Below are 16,950 nucleotides of genomic sequence, written 5' to 3' on the forward strand. Positions count from 1 at the left end.
TATAAACATCTTTATCCACTCTGCCTCTATGAGGACTCACAGCATATTCATTTAGATATACAGTATTTATCCTCTAATGTGAATACTTTTGAGAAAGCCTTTTTCTGCTGCTCACTCATCCTAAATCAAGGTTTCTTCACATTTAATTTTTAATGGTTCTACAGTAAATTTTATGGCTTTATATGGCATGACAGGGAGGTAACACATACCCATGGCCTCTCTCCAACTCTGGCTCAGCCTCATCTTGAATACTGTGTTTAGTTCGGGTTACCACATTACCAGATAAATATTAACATATTGGATGGTGTACAGAGAAAAACAAAAAATAGTTAGGAAGCAACTGATGTACAAGGAAAAATTTTAAGAATAGGAGGGGAGAAAAAGTCTTTACCACCACAAAAGAGGGTGTCACAACAAGTCCAAATTCTGCAGATAGAAATAAATATACATAAATGACATACTCAAACCCTTATCATTCAGCTCCAAGACATAACCCTACAACTTGAGCCAAGGAAGAGCTCTTTTAGTGGGTAGCAGTTGCAAGTGCCTTATCTGTTGGGCCAGGCACTGATGGACATCATATTCAATCACAGTAATTGATTATCGGGTTTTGTTAACTGCTAATTAAAATATGTGGCGGGGAGACCTCAGAACATGACATGATGGTTGCCCATTAGCTGTTTTACAATTTTAAAATAAATGAGGGCTACCAAGCCATTAAAAAATTAATCGTGTGATTAATCACATTGTTAAACAACAATAGAATACCATTTATTTAAATACTTTTGTATGTTTTATACATTTTCAAATATATTGATTTCAATTACAACACAGAATAAAAACCGTACAGTGCTCACTTTATATTTACTTGTGATTACAAGTATTTGCACTGTAAAAAAGAAACAAAAGAAATAGTATTTTTCAATGCACTGCAGTACTTGTATTAGGTGAAATCTCTTTATCATGAAAGTTGAACTTACAAATGGTGAATTATGTACAAAAAAACGGCATTAAAAACAAAGCAATGTAAAACTTTAGAGCCTACAAGTCCACTCAGTGCTACTTCTTGTTCAGCCAATCTCTCAGATAAACAAGTTTGTTTACATTTGCAGGAGATAATGCTGCCTGCTTCTTGTTTACAATATCACCTGAAAGTGAGAATGGGTGATCACATGGCACTGTTTTAGCTGGCATCACAAGATATTTATGTGCCAGATGCACTAAAGATTCATATGTCCCTTCATGCTTCAATCACCATTCCAGAATACGTGTCCATGCTGATAACGGATTCTGCTCGATAACAATTCAAAGCAGTGCAGACCAAAGCAAGTTCAGTTTCACCATCTGAATCAGATGCCACCAGCAGAAGGTTGCTTTTTCTTTTTTTTTCCCCCGGTGGTCGTGGTTCAGGTTCTGTAGTTTCCGCATCAGAGTGTTGCTCTTTTAAGACTTCTGAAAGCATGCTCCACACCAGGAGTTCTGAAACTGGGGGTTGGAACCCCTCAGGGGTTTACAAGGTTATTACACTGGGGATCGTAAACTGTCAGCCTCCATCTCAAACCCCACTTCACCTTCAGCATTTATAATGGTGTTAAATACGTAAATAAGTGTTTTTAATTTAAAAGGGGGGTCGCACACAGAGGCTTGCTATGTGAAAGGGGTCACCAGTACAAACATTTGAGAACCACTGCTCTATACTTAATCCCTCTCAGATTTTGGAAAGCACTTCAGATTCTTAAACCTTAGGTCAAGTGCTGTAGCTATCTTTAGAAATCTCACTTTGGTACCATCTTTGTGTTTTGTCAGATCTGCAGTGAAAGTGTTCTTAAAACGAACATGAGCTGGGTCATCATCCGAGATTGCTATAACATGAAATATATGGCAGAACGCAGGTAAAACAGAACAGGAGGCATACAATTCTCCCCCAAGGAGTTCAGTCAAAATTTTAATTAATGTTTTATTTTTTTAATGAGCATCATCAGCATGGAAACATCTCTCTGGAATGGTGGCCAAAGCATGAAGGGGCATACAAATGTTTAGCATATCTAACAACTAAATACCTTGCAATATTGGCTACAAAAGTGCCATGTGAATGCCTGTTCTCACTTTCAGGTGACATTGTAAATAAGAAGCAGGCAGTATTAGCTCCTGTAAATGTAAACAAACTTGTTTCTCTTAGTGATAGGCTGAACAAGAAGTAGAACTGAGTGGACTTGTAGGCTCTAAAGTTTTACATTGTTTTGTTTTTTAGTGAAGTTATGTAACAAAAAAAAATCTACATTTGTAAGTCGCACTTACACAATAAAAAGATCACACTACAGTACTTGCCTGAGGTGAACTGAAAAATACTATTTCTTTTGTTTGCCATTTTTACAGTGCAAATATTTGTAATAAAAAATAATAATATAAAGTGACTACTGTACACTTTGTATTTTGTGTTGTAATTGAAATCAATACATTTGAAAATGTAGAAATACATCCAAAATATTTAATAAATTTCAATTGGTATCTATTGTTTAGCAGTGCGATTAATCGTGATTAATTTTTTTAACTGCGATTAATTTTTTTGAGTTAATCGCATGAGTTAACTGAGATTAATCTACAGTCCTAAAATAAATATCCACACGAAGCCAGTGCATTACAGTACAATTAGGGCCAACTCTATACTACAGGTTCTGTAGCAGCAAAGCTCATAGTTATGCCAGCATCCCCCATAGTATAGCTGCAGACTACTGCAATGAAAGGGGGTTTTCCTGTTGCTGTAGGAACTCAACCTCCCTGAGTGAGGGTAGCTATGCTGACAGACGTATTTTTCTGTAGTCCTAGTTGCATCTACACAGGGCATTAGGTCGGCATAGCTATGGCACTTGGGTGTGAAAAATCCACACCGCTGAGCACCGTAGCTACGTCAACCCAACTTTTAAAGGCCTAAGACTAATTACATGAAATTAAGAAATGGATAAAATAAACTGAATCTCAGAAAAATCTTCTTGACAGGAAATTTATTAGCCTATAGAATCATCTCTCAAGAGACATGATGAAATCCCCACATCTTGAGAATTCAAAATTAAAACTTCACAAAACAATAGTAAATGCACTGTAGGGAATAATCCATGGAAGATGATGCATTTGATGACCAAACAGCCTTTTCAATCTCAAGGTTCTACAATTGTCTGAATCTTCCACCAGCACCTTTTAATGTAATTTATTTATTTATATATATTTTATACAGTGCCCATTGCTGTAGCAACAGCATGTTAATGTAACCATACCAACTACGTAGGTTGGATAAACCCTATCATAATAGCTGTGCAAAAGCTACAGAGCTGTGCCTCACTGCAGCAGACAAGATTAAATTAAAAGCCTTAGTTAAAAGCTTCAATTAAAAGCCTGGTGGAATAAATGCATCTTGCACTGTACAGTGAAGAAGGGCTAGCAAATTGGTTCAGGTGAACAGCAGAGGAAATTTCACAATAAGAGGCCTCGGCTGAAAGGATGCTAGTAACTTTTACCTATCTATTCATATATTTACATTTTCAAAAGGACTTCTTGTCCTTCCTTGTCTGATTACTCACAATGCTATTTTTGTAATACATTTATTATGGGTACTGCAGTCACCCTCTTTGTGCTCTATTCTGCCCTAGCATTCCCGATTGTGCTGGGTGCTGTACAAACACATGGAAAGACTCTCCATGTGCCATGAAGATCTTACAATATAATTTAATCCAAACTAATTATCATTCTCTCTTCTTCAACTTTAGCTTCAACATATATTCTCTATGAACTTAGTCTTCACCTGCTTTTCCAATTTTATAAAGTCTTGGGGTTTTGCTCATATTATTTTTACTCTCTCTAATAAACCAGAATAGTTGATGTTGCCTCTTCTTGCTTTCTTGAAAACTGAATAACTCTGGTTTGGGTACCAAGCAGAACAAACCTGAATATTTCTAGATAAAACCTTTATAAGGTGAAGCTAACCCCCTTAGAAGTAAACAATCAGTAATTTAAGAGGAAGAGTTCACACATAAACACTACTGTTCGTGGGAAGGGAAGCAAAGGCCAGGAAATTTGGTGTTAAGGTTAGCCTTACGGGAAACCCAAAAAATTAGAGAATATGGAAATTCACATGGACGGTAGGAAGCCAAACTACTTCTTAAGGTCCCAGGGAAGTAAGTGTCTGTCTCAGAAGGTAGCAGAAGAGGGGTCACATGGCCAGCAACAAGTTTATGAGGGATTTGGGGTGTGGCAAGGAAGAGTCCTTCCATCAATCAAACTAATCTAATCGATTTAAACTTTGTCTCCCACTTCCCATTCTAAATAAAGGATCTGCCAAAAAGCGTTAGAAATGTTTTCTAGACATAGTGACAACCCCTTTTTTTTAAAGAAGTCTGAATTTGCAAACAGTATGTCAGATGAATTCATTGACAGATCTCTCTAGGAATTAGCTTACATTTTTGAGATCTGCCATGGGCGGCGTGTGAAACCCCTCCCCCACCCGGCGGGGAGGCTAGCCTGACAGCCATGCCCCTTCCTCCTGAGGCTCCACCCCCCACCAGAGCCCCAAGCTACCCTCCTCTCCCACAGCTGGAGGAGCACCGGCTCACCCGCCCCAGTCACCCTGAACCACCGAGCAGGCAAGCCCAAGCCGCCGCTGGCCACTCCAGCCCCTGGCCACCAACGGGCCCAAGCCCCAAGCTTTAGGCCATTGGCCGAAGCTGAGCCCCTCCTGCTTCAGGGGAGAGAGGGAGCAAGGACGGGGCCTTGGGGCAGAGCATGGGAGGGGCCACAGCTTGGGTTAGCTTAGCCTCCCCTGGTCTATAATACCCACCACATGAGGTCTGCTTTTGCAAGGAAAAAGGCTACAATTTAGATATCCAGCCCACTTTACACCATCATTTAAGCCCATTGGAGCTGATGTGCCATTCTGACACCCCTATTTAAAACCAAAGCTTTTAAAATGAGAGTTTAATCAACTCATCTTTGGCCCTGCATACTGCAATGTCTCACCTCCTTATGTCTGAAGGCCACATTGGCAGCTAAGGCCTGGTCTACCCTACCCTACGAATTTAGCAGCGTTAAACCAATTTAACCCTGCACCCGTCCACACAACAAAGCCCTTTATATCGATATAAAGGGCTCTTAAAACCGATTTCTGTACTCCTCCCTTACGAGGGGAGTAGCGCTGAAATCGGTATTGCCATGTCGGATTAGGATTAGTGTGACCGCAATTCAATGGTATTGGCCTCTGGGCGGTATCCCACAGTGCACCATTGTGACCGCTCTGGACAGCAATCTGAACTCAGATGCACTGGCCAGGTAGACAGGAAAAGCCCCGCGAACTTTTGAATTTCATTTCTTGTTTGGCCAGCATGGAGAGCTCACCAGCACAGGTGACCACGCAGAGCTCATCAGCACAGGTAACAATGCAGTCTCCTGAGAATCGAAAAAGAGCTCCAGCATGGACTGCACGGGAGGTACTGGATCTGATCGCTGTATGAGGAGAGGATTCCGTGCTAACAGAACTCCATTCCAAAATACGAAATGAAAAAACATTTGAAAAAATTTCCAAGGCCATGATGCAGAGAGGCCACACCAGGGACTCAGTACAGTGCCGTGTGAAAGTTAAGGAGCTCAGACAAGCCTACCAGAAAACCAAAGAAGCAAACGGAAGGTCCGGGGCAGGGCCAAAAACATGTCTCTTCTATGCTGAGCTGCATGCAATTCTAGGGGGGTCCGCCACCACTACCCCACCCCTGTCCGTGAATTCTGAGGTGGGGGTGGTAATCTCAGCCATGCCTGAGGATTCTGCGGACGGGGAAGATGAGGAGGAGGAAGAGGAGGACGAGCTTGCAGAGAGCACACAGCACTCCGTTCTCCCCAACAGCCAGGAGCTTTTTCTCACCCTGACGGAATTACCCTCCCAGCCTTCCCAAGCCACTATCCCAGACAATGAAGCCATGGAAGGGACATCTGGTGAGTGTACCTTGTAAATATAAAACATGGTTTAAAAGCAAGCGTTTTTTAATGATTAATTTGCCCTGAGGACTTGGGATGCATTCACGGCCAGTAAAGTTACTGGAAAAGTCTGTTAACATGTCTGGGGATGGAGCGGAAATCCTCCAGAGACATCTCCATGAAGCTCTCCTGGAGGTACTCCAAAAGCCTTTGCAGAAGGTTTCTGGGCAGCGCAACCTTATTCCGTCCTCCATGGTAGGACACTTGACCACGCCATGCATGTAGCAAGTAATCTGGTATCATTGCATGACAAAGCCTAGCTGCATATGGTCCTGGTGTTTGCTGGCATTCAAGCAACATCCGTTCTTTATCTCGCTGTGTTATCCTCAGGAGAGTGATATCGTTCATGGTAACCTGGTTGAAATTCAGGAATTTAATTAAGGGGACAGAGATGGTTGGGCTGTTTGCCTGTGGCTTAAAAGAAATCCTTCCCTGCATTTAGCCAAGCAGGGGGAAGGGGGAGGTGATTGGTGCTGGGCTTTTTCGTGTTTGGATAGCTGGGATCTTCCCTGCTACCAGCCATGCGGTGGTGGGGAGGGTGGCTAGCAGCGATCTTCCATGATACCAGCCACGCGGTGGGGAGAGGGGTAAAGTGATCATCCCAGAGAATTGGATGGGGGCGGTTCTGGTGCTGCACATTAACAGGAAAGAAGCAGCACTCAACGGGCTTTGCTTGCTATTTGGGAAAGGAGGGCGCTGGATATATGAAGGCTGCAGAAGCCGAAAGACAATGGCTTCCCATGGCCGCATGCAAGCCGAATTCTGATGCCCGGACCTGCGTCTGTGATCTCTAACACCAAAGCCGCAGACACTCAATATTAAGATGCAAAATGCGACCTTGTAGTGAGATCACATGTGCTATGTAAGGTGAATAGTGTTGTTCACCGTGAAAGAGTATAACCATTGTTCTGTAAAATGTATCTTTTTAAATACTTCTCTCCCTTTTTTCCCTCCCTCCTGCAGCTGCAAATTTTTCAAGTCTCCCTCCTCCATCCCGAAGGCTATCTCAGATAAGGTGGCGGAAAAAAAAGACGCGAGACAAAATGTTCTCAGAAATCATGGAAGTGACCCGCAATGAAAGAGCTCATCTGAATGAGTGGAAGGACGTGGTATCAAAGTACAGGAAATATGCCAGTGACCGTGAGGACAGGAGGGACCAACGTGAGGATAGGAGGGACAAATGTGAGGAGAGGAAAGACGCTCGAGATGAGAGGTGGTGGCAGGAAGATCTGAGGTGTCGGGATGCAACTCTGGGGCTGCTGCGTGATCAAACGGACATGCTCTGGCGTATGGTGGAGCTTCAGGAATGGCAGTAGGATCACAGAGTGCTGCTGCAGCCCCTGTATAACTGCCCTCCCCCCTCACCATGTTCCTTAGCCTCCTCACCCACCAGACGACTAAGAACGCATGGGAGGAGGCTCCATGCACCCGCCCATTCCACCCCAGTGGACAGCCCAACCAAAAGGCTGTCATTATTTTGAAAAAATTTTAGTGGCCTTTTCCTTCCCTCCTATCCTCCTCCCTAACCCTATCCGGGCTACCTTATCAGTTCTTGCCCTCTTTTTATAATTAATTAATAAAGAATACATGATTTTTAAACTAGAGTGATTTTATTTCCTTAGGAAGCAAGCGGTAATCGAAGGGGGAGGGTGGGTGGCTTACAGGGAATGAGTCAATCAAGGGGGAGGGAGGTTTCATCAAGGAGAAACAAACAACAGTCACACCGTACCCTGGCCAGTGATGAAACTGGTTTTCAAAGCTTCTCTGATGCGCACCACTTCCTGGTGTGCTCTTTTAATCGCCCTGGTGTCTGGCTGTGCGTAATCAGTGGCCAGGTGATTTGCCTCAGCCTCCCACCCCGCCATAAAGGTCTCCCCCTTACTCTCACAGAGATTGTGGAGCACCAATAACAATGGGGACATTGGTTTGGCTGAGATCTGAGCCAGTCAGTAATGTGCGCCAGCGTGCCTTTAAACGGCCAAAGGCACATTCTACCACCATTCTGCACTTGCTCAGCCTGTAGTTGAACAACTCCTGACTACTGTCCAGGCTGCCTGTGTATGGCTTCATGAGCCATGGCATCAATGGGTAGGTTGGACCCCCCAGGATAACTACAGGCATTTCAACATCCCCAACTGTTAATTTCTGGTCTGGGAAGTAATTCCCTTGCTGCAGCCATTTAAACAGAGTAGTGTTCCTGAAGACGCGAGCATCATAAACCTTTCCCGGCCATCCCACGTGGATGTTGGTGAAACGACCCTTGTGATCCACCAGTGCTTGCAGCACCATGGAAAAGTACCCCTTTCGGTTTATGTACTGGGTGCCCTGGTGCTCCGGTGCCAAGATAGGGATATGGGTTCCATCTATCACCCCACCACAGTTAGGGAATCCCATTGCAGCAAAGCCATCCACTATGACCTGCACATTTCCCAGAGTTACAACCTTTCGTAGCAGCAGCTTAATGATTGCTTTGGCTACTTGCATCACAGCAGCCCCCACAGTAGATTTGCCCACTCCAAATTGATTCCCGACTGACTGGTAGCTGTCTGGCGTTGCAAGCTTCCAGAGGGCTATCACCACTCGCTTCTCAACTGTGAGGGCTGCTCTCATCTTGGTATTCTGGCGTTTCAGGGCAGGGGAAAACAAGTCAAAGTTCCATGAAAGTGCCCTTACGCATGCGAAAGTTTCGCAGCCACTGGGAATCGTCCCACAGCTGCAACACTATGCAGTCCCACCAGTCTGTGCTTGTTTCCCGGGCCCAAAATCGGCATTCAATGGCTAGAACCAACCCCATTACCAGTATGATCTCCAAAGCGCAGAGGCCCGTGGTTTGAGAGAATTCTGTGTCCATGTCCTCATCACTCTCATCGCCGCGCTGCCGTGGCCGCCTCCTCCTCAACTGGTTTTGCAGGTCCTGGTTCAGCATTGACTGCACGAGAATGCATGAGGTGTTTATGTTGTGTATTTGGTTGTCATGGGTTTTGTTACTATGGCAACTGAGTTAGACTATTAAGGGATAGCTCAGCCGGTTTCAACCGGCTGAGTGAGCTCTCTGTTTCTGTAAATAAAATGGAGGTTTTGGTAGCTGTCTGCTCTCTGGCCTCAAGTGATTGCTTCCTACACCGGCTGCCCCAAGGATATAACACTGGCGACGAGGGTGGGATCCTGGTGCTGCTCCAGTAACAGAAGGAAGTAGAAGTCAAGGTAAAGACCAAACAAAGGAAAAAAGCTGCTTGTTTGCACTGACTGTGAAAGTGAAATTAAAAATCATGGCTACTCTGACCAGGCCCCTGGAGCCTTTTGATGAGAATACAGAGCAGTGGCATGTGTATACTGAGCGTTTTGAGCTTTTTGGTATTGCAAATGACATTACAGAAGCGAAGAAGGTGCCAATATTCTTAACTGTTGTAGGGGCTAAAACCTACTCTCTGCTACGCAGCTTACTACACCCTGTTAAGCCTGAGACTAAATCTTACAGTGACATTGTGGAAATCCTGGGGTCTCATTTCTCCCCAAAACCACTGGTGATTGTTGAAAGATATAGGTTCCACAAAAGAGACCAAAAGGAAGATGAAACAGTTGTACAATTTGTAGCCATTTTAAAAAAGCTAGCAGAACACTGTGAATTTAAAGAGATGTTAAATGATGCCCTGCGTGACAGGTTAGTGTGTGGCCTCTGCAGTGAAGCTATACTGAAGCGCCTACTGACAGAGGCTCAGCTACATTACAGAAGGCTGTTGATATTGCTGTCTCCATGGAACTGGCTACAAGGGAGGCACAATACATCGGTGCATCCCCTAGGGTGCAAAAAGTGTCACAAGAACTGACCCACAAAACGGTGCAGAGTCAAGAATGTTACCGCTGTGGTAAGCTGGGTCACCAGGCATCAGAATGCTGGTGTAAGGACCTGGTGTGTCGACACTGTGGCAAAAAGGGACACATTGAGTATGCCTGTAAACAAAAGAAAAAGAGGCCTGTGGTCTGGCCGACAAAAAGAGGAACCTTGCGTACCCTAAAGCAGACCCAGGATGATCAAGGTGACACCTCCTCACAAGAGGAAGTGCCACTGCATGTTTTGTCTTTGGCAGCGGGCTCACATGAATACTGGGTAACCCCCTTATTGGAGGGCAAACCTATACGCATGGAACTAGACACCGGTGCAGCTGTCTCGCTGGTTCCTGAGACTGTGTATAAGGAAAAGCTACAGCATCTTCCGCTTAAGGCAACAAAAACTGTTCTGAAGACGTATACAGGTGAAGCTGTGCCCATGTTGGGCACTATTGATGTTAAGGTGGAGCTCAATGGACAGGCGGCTAAATTGCCACTGTTTGTGGTGAGAGGTGACTACCCAGCCTTAATGGGTAGGTCTTGGCTTGGGAAGATTCAGCTGAACTGGGCAGAAGTGCACCGGATGACTAAAGAAGAAACCAGTCTAACCCCTATACTAAGGAAACATGCTGCTGTTTTTGGAGATGATTTGGGAAGTATGAAGGGAATCACTGTGACATTGAACATTAAACCTGGCAGTCCACCAAAATATCTGAAAGCCCGAACTGTGCCATATGCCATCAGGCCAAAAGTTGAAGCAGACCTGGAGCGCCTGGTCACCAATGGAGTCCTAATACCAGTTACCCATAGCTCATGGGCCACTCCTATCGTTCCAATCGTGAAGAAAGATGGCTCTCTCCGGATTTGCGGTGATTTTAAAGTCACTGTCAACCCAGTGTTGTGTGCAGAGCAATACCCGCTTCCCCGCATCGATGACCTCTTCGCAGGCCTGGCTGGGGGACAAAAGTTCAGTAAGATTGATCTGAGTCAAGCATATTTACAGATGCACGTCAATGAAAAGTCCCAAGAGCTGTTGACTATTGTGACTCATAAGGGGCTTTATCGATACTGTCGCCTACCCTTCGGAATCACATCGGCTCCCGCCCTGTTCCAGAGGGCTATGGACCAGATCTTGTGTGGCTTGTCAGGAGTTCAGTGCTATCTGGATGATATCCTGGTCACTGGAAGAAATGAAGAGGATCACTTAAAGAATTTAGAGGCTACCCTACAAAGACTGGAAGAGTATGGCCTACGAGTTCGCAAAGACAAGTGTGAATTCTTCAAGCCCTCTGTTGAATATTTGGGACACATCATCGATTCTGCAGGTCTTCATAAGGCCCCTGCAAAAGTTAAAGCTATTGTGGAGGCTCCCCCACCTCGAAATGTAAGCCAGCTACGCTCATTTCTAGGACTACTGAACTATTATGGAAAGTTCATTTCACAGTTAGCCACACTGCTAAAACCACTTTATGAGCTCCTTGGGCAGAACAAGACCTGGAAGTGGACTGAAGCCTGTGATGTTGCATTTAACAAAGCTAAGGATGCATTGTTAAATTCTGAAGTTCTAACGCACTTTGATCCATCCTTACCCCTGCAATTGGCCTGCGATGCTTCCCCTTATGGAGTGGGAGCGGTCGTGTCACACATTATGCCTTCGGGAGAAGAAAGACCTATTGCTTTTGCTTCACGCTCTCTAAGCAAAGCAGAAACTAACTACGCCCAAATCGAACGTGAGGCATTAGGAATTGTTTTTGGAATTAGGAAGTTTCATCAGTACCTGTTTGGGCAAAAGTTTACTCTTCTTACAGACCATCGACCTCTGACATCAATTTTTGGACCCTACACAGGCATTCCCCCATTAGCTGCTAGTCGTATGCAACATTGGGCATTGATACTTTCTGCACACACATATGAAATCAAATATCGGAAATCCACTCTGCACGGCAATGCAGATGGCCTCTCCAGGTTGCCTTTACCGGTCAAACATCAAGATAGTGCCCAAAAGGAAATCTTCTACTTTGAACAGGTAGAGAATACACCCATCACTGCTACTCAGATAAAGAAGGCAACCCGCGTTGACCCAGTATTATCCCAAGTTATGGACCTGGTGATGCATGGAAAATCTCGACAAACCTCTCCGGTCTCACCCGACCTTGTTCCCTACATGTCCAGGCGGACGGAGTTATCGGTCCAATCTGGTTGTTTGTTGTGGGGGAGGCGTGTCATTATTCCACCACCCCTGAGATCACAGATGTTAGAACAGCTACATTCCGGTCACTGTGGAATAGTGCGCATGAAGGAAATTGCACGAAGCTATTTTTGGTGGCCTAGATTGGACAGTGCTATTGAAGAGAAGGCAAAAGCTTGTATGTCATGTCAGAGTGTAAGAAATGCACCCCAGTGGGCACCCCTACACCCATGGGACTGGCCTGAAAACCCGTGGCAACGTATTCACGTTGACTTTGCTGGCCCCCTTGAAGAAAGCATGTTCTTGGTGGCAGTAGATGCCCATTCTAAATGGCCAGAAGTCTCTATAATGCAGTCCACTACTGCAGAGAGTACTATCCAAAAACTACGAGGACTCTTTAGTCGTTTTGGTCTGCCAGAACAACTTGTGAGCGACAACGGACCGCAGTTCGTCTCTCAGGAGTTTCAAAATTTTATGAAGGCAAATGGGATACACCACATCACGTCAGCACCATATCATCCGTCCACCAACGGATTAGCTGAAAGATTTGTGCAGACAATGAAAAACGCTTTGAAATCAGCAAAGGGACAACACTCCATTCAAAAGCGTCTGGATACCTTCTTACTTTCCTATAGAAACACACCTCATGCTACGACCCAGGCTTCCCCAGCCTTTCTAATGATGGGACGACAGCTGCGCACTTGCTTTGATCTGCTGAAACCTTCTGAACTCAGACAAACTGTGCAACATCAACAGCAATATCAAGTAATCAGACGGGCACCCAGAGCAAAAGACCGAACCTTTAGCCCAGGGCAGCCAGTTTTGGCTCGGAATTATACTTCCAGAGCTAAATGGGTCCCGGCCACAGTCATCACTCAAACAGGACCTGTTTCCTATACAGTCCGGACTGCAGAGAATCTTACCTGGCGGCGACATGTAGATCAGCTGTTGCCAGGTCATGCCAGTCTTCAGGACCCATCTGCAGTTGAGGGGTCTGACTTCACCCCTCCTGGTGAGACACCGAATCATGAGTCACCTGTTCCTGACTGTTCTCCTCTATTACTGCCGGCAGCTGAGATACCCCTTTGCCCAGCACGAGCTGATACCACCTCCTCACCTATTTGTGCTGCGGACCCTGAGCCCCTAGTACTTTTGGGTGCAACAACACCAGAAGTTCGCCGTAATCCACCTAGAGACAGAAGGCCTCCTCATCGGCTGGATCTTTAGTTAGGGCGAACCCACGGTTATGGGGCAAAATAATCCCCAGGGTTTAGCCGGGAATGGAGGCAGTCTACCCTCCTTCTCTAGTTTAGTGTGTGTTTTATTTAGGGGATGTTCTTATTGGGGGGGAGGAATATGTTGTGTATTTGGTTGTCATGGGTTTTGTTACTATGGCAACTGAGTTAGACTATTAAGGGATAGCTCAGCCGGTTTCAACCGGCTGAGTGAGCTCTCTGTTTCTGTAAATAAAATGGAGGTTTTGGTAGCTGTCTGCTCTCTGGCCTCAACTGATTGCTTCCTACACCGGCTGCCCCAAGGATATAACAGTTTACAACGTCCATGATTGCTGTCTTGAGCTGAGCAGGGTCCATGCTTGCCGTGCTATGGCATCTGCACAGTTCACCCAGGGAAAAAGGCGCGAAACGGTTGTCTGCTACTTGCATGGAGGGAGGGGTGAGGCTGTACCCAGAACCACCCGTGACAATGTTTTTTGCCCCATCAGGCACTGGGATCTCAACCCAGAATTCCAATGGGTGGGGGAGACTGCGGGAACTATGGGATAGCTATGGGATAGCTACCCACAGTACAACGCTCCAGAAATCGACACTAGCCTCGGTACATGGACGCACACCGCCGAATTAACGCGCTTAGTGTGGCCACGTGCACTTGACTTTATACAATGTTTTTAAAAACGATTTCTGTAAAATTGGAATAATCTCGTAGTGTAGACATACCCTAAGAGTGGCACAGAGCTCTGTGTAGGATATTTAAGGGAATTATCTGTAGGATGGGAACCAGACCCAGTCATAGTGTAGCTTTTAGAATGGTGACATTTATCATGACAACATAATACCTAGATATTCCACAACAGCCATAAGAAGTCAGGCATCCTGATATTTATAAAGCAACCCTCAAAAGGGCTAATGCACAAGGAGGGGCATTTTCAGGATTTCTTTTAAATTCCAAAGAAGGGCTTCAAAATTGGAGCCTGAGATTAGTTTCCTAAATCTGTACTTATGCACCTGAATAACTGACCTCATTTTCCTGGGTGCTCAGCACGCAGCAGTTCCTATTGATCGGTTATATTCGAGATCTCCTCGAGTGTCCTCCCGATGTTTATTTGCACTCACATGCCACCCACTGTTTGGGGTTCCACCATTGTGTGTGAAATCAGTAGGAGATTGAGCTTCTGCCTTGGTAGCCACATTTGCTCCCTCCTGAAACTGGGCTTATTTAATCTTGCCCCACTTTTTAAAAAAACACCTTAAAATTTTTTTTGCAGAGCTGTTTTGAAATCAGCGCTACTGTTGTTTTGTTCACCCCTCTGGTCTCTAATTTTGTTGAGATCGAGGTGTTCTTTTATAAAGGAAGGAGAAATTGTTTTTATTATTTTTGTTCTGTTTTTTTCAGAGCAGAATGTGCTTTATCAATACAATTATTATTTTGATTGTTCAGCACTATTCAATGTTTGGCCCCGTTAGGCCCCTAATTTTCAAAATCTTGTCCTAGTGCCTCATTGAGAACTACAAAGTGTTCGGCCCAGAAGAGACCATGGGGGCGAGGGAGAAATATTCTCCAGAGACTAATGAAATCGATATTATCCTGAAGGAAATATTTTGGAATGCAGGCTCCCTGTGAATCCCTGAGCCATGTCACCAAGTTTACTTCCAGAGTGAAATGATGTTGAAAACTCATTATTGGTGTTGATTTTACAGCAGAAACATTGATCTGGAGTCACATAACCTAGTCTTTTCTTGATCTCAATAACTACTACTGAACCAGCAAGTGTTTCAGAGGCAGAATGGTGATTCTCTTTTGGGAGGGTTTTCTCATTTTGCATTCAGGACTGCCATCAAATGCTTTTCTGAACATGCTCTCTAAATGGCAGGTTGCCAAGGAAAGTGTTGACATAGTGCTCCAGAACAATGCTATTAACAATGAGAGTTTTCAGTGACTAATGTGTCAGTTTGGGGTGTCCTGATCATGCTCTGCACTAACAACACGTTGTTAAAACAATCTCTGTGGCCCTCTTGATTGCCATCAGCCAGAAAGCGGTCAGCCTTTTTCCAACATTCCTTTTGCACTGTTGTCAAACTCTACAGCTCACAAGTGGAATTAGGCTCGCTGGAAGATAATGAGCAGGTGGAACTGGGTTTTCCAGTTGTTACATTTATGTGATGAAAAAATATATGGGTTCTGCCAGTATTCTTCTCTGCTTGCAGTGTTGTGGTAGCCATGTTGGTCCCAAGAGAAGAGTGACAAGATGTGTGAGGTAATTGGACCAAACTTCTGTTGGTGAAAGAGACAAGCTTTGGAGCTACACAGAGCTCTTCTTCACATCTGGGAAAGATCCTAAAAGTGTCAGAGCTAAGTACAAGGTGGACCAGATTATTCAACATAAGTAGTTAATACAACTACAGCCCATACTTGATGGGGACCACATCCTGGGGGGGAAAAAAATCTTTCCTGAACCCTCCAAAACTTGCGACACTCATCTGCAAAAGAAAGCTCCCAGCAGAGCAGGACACATCCAACTTTAAGCAGCACCAGACATAAAACCTGTAAACATATCTCCACTGCTACAATGATCGACACGCCCCACAACACACCTCTCAAGATCCATAGGTCCTAGGCATGCCTATCACAACATACGGTGTACCTCATCCAGTGCACTAAATGCCCCAACAACAACTACGTAGGTGACACCAGACAGACAATCACTATGATCTCAAACAAGCTCACACAGAAAAATGATAAGACAAAAAACATCGTACCACACTATATTACTTCTCACAAACGGATCACTCCATATCTGACCTCTCAGTTTCAAAGGAAAACTGCACAATACCTGCAAAAGATGAGTTTGGGAGCTTAAATTCATAACTTTGCTAAATACTAAAAATCATGGACTTAATCAAGACACTGGTTTTATGGCTTATTACAACAATATGTAACCCACTAACCACCCCTTTTTTTTGGCTTACATCTGAAAGATTAACAAGACACTTCCCCTAGAATGGTCCCTTAGCATATGTGTTAGCTACCGATGCTTAACAATTTGTTTCAGCTGTCACACTCTGAGTACCTTTCCCGGATCTGAAAGAGAGCTCCGTGTAGCTCAAAAGCTTATTTACCTCACCCACCATGTCTCTCCAGTTTTCTTCGCTGTGGATTTGAATACCAATCTGCTAACACACTGCATGTGGCAAAGTCCGGTATTCAGATGCTCAGTGATGAGCAGTGTAGAAATGCCTATACATGAAAGAAATTGTTGAGGCCTTGAAGAACTATCTTGTAAGGTAAGCTGTAGAGATTTCAGCATTACCATCATGTCTCCAACAATTTATCTGTGCTCAGGAATTCCCACACCAAAAAATAAGCAAACAAAAAAACAAAAACCTGAGCTATTCAGCTACACTGAGTATGAACAAGTTATATTGTGACTTGTGTCCTCTATTACAACACCGCTTTCAGCTCAGAGTCAAATAGCACTAATGCTACCCACACTGACTGCACAGAGCAGCCCCACAAGAGATTGGCCCTACATGAGTCACAATCTCTCCCCCATATTTTCCTGGGACAACGTAGCTCTAGAGCACCCTCGAGGCGGGGCTGTGGCATAAATGGCACAATCTAGCCTTTAATGTGCTATAGCTCTCTTGAATGCTTTATATCAAAACCATTTAACAGTTATCTAA

General features: G+C 44.6%; 1 protein-coding gene across 7 annotated transcripts in view; it reads right to left on the reverse strand.

Annotated features, from left to right (window-relative positions):
- COL15A1 (collagen type XV alpha 1 chain) overlaps positions 1-16,950 on the reverse strand; it is a 328,870-nt gene that overhangs the window by 180,735 nt on the left and 131,185 nt on the right. The window contains exon 1 of one of the 7 annotated variants that reach the window (XM_045005767.1): positions 8,813-8,869. The exons of the other annotated variants lie outside the window; for them this stretch is intronic. The gene's annotated coding sequence lies outside the window, so the exon portion shown is untranslated. Of the gene's footprint in view, positions 1-8,812; positions 8,870-16,950 lie in introns of those variants that run through there. 7 annotated transcript variants of the gene reach the window in all.

Source organism: Mauremys mutica, chromosome 2, assembly GCF_020497125.1.
Source record: "Mauremys mutica isolate MM-2020 ecotype Southern chromosome 2, ASM2049712v1, whole genome shotgun sequence".
In the NCBI taxonomy this organism is placed as follows: domain Eukaryota; kingdom Metazoa; phylum Chordata; order Testudines; family Geoemydidae; genus Mauremys; species Mauremys mutica.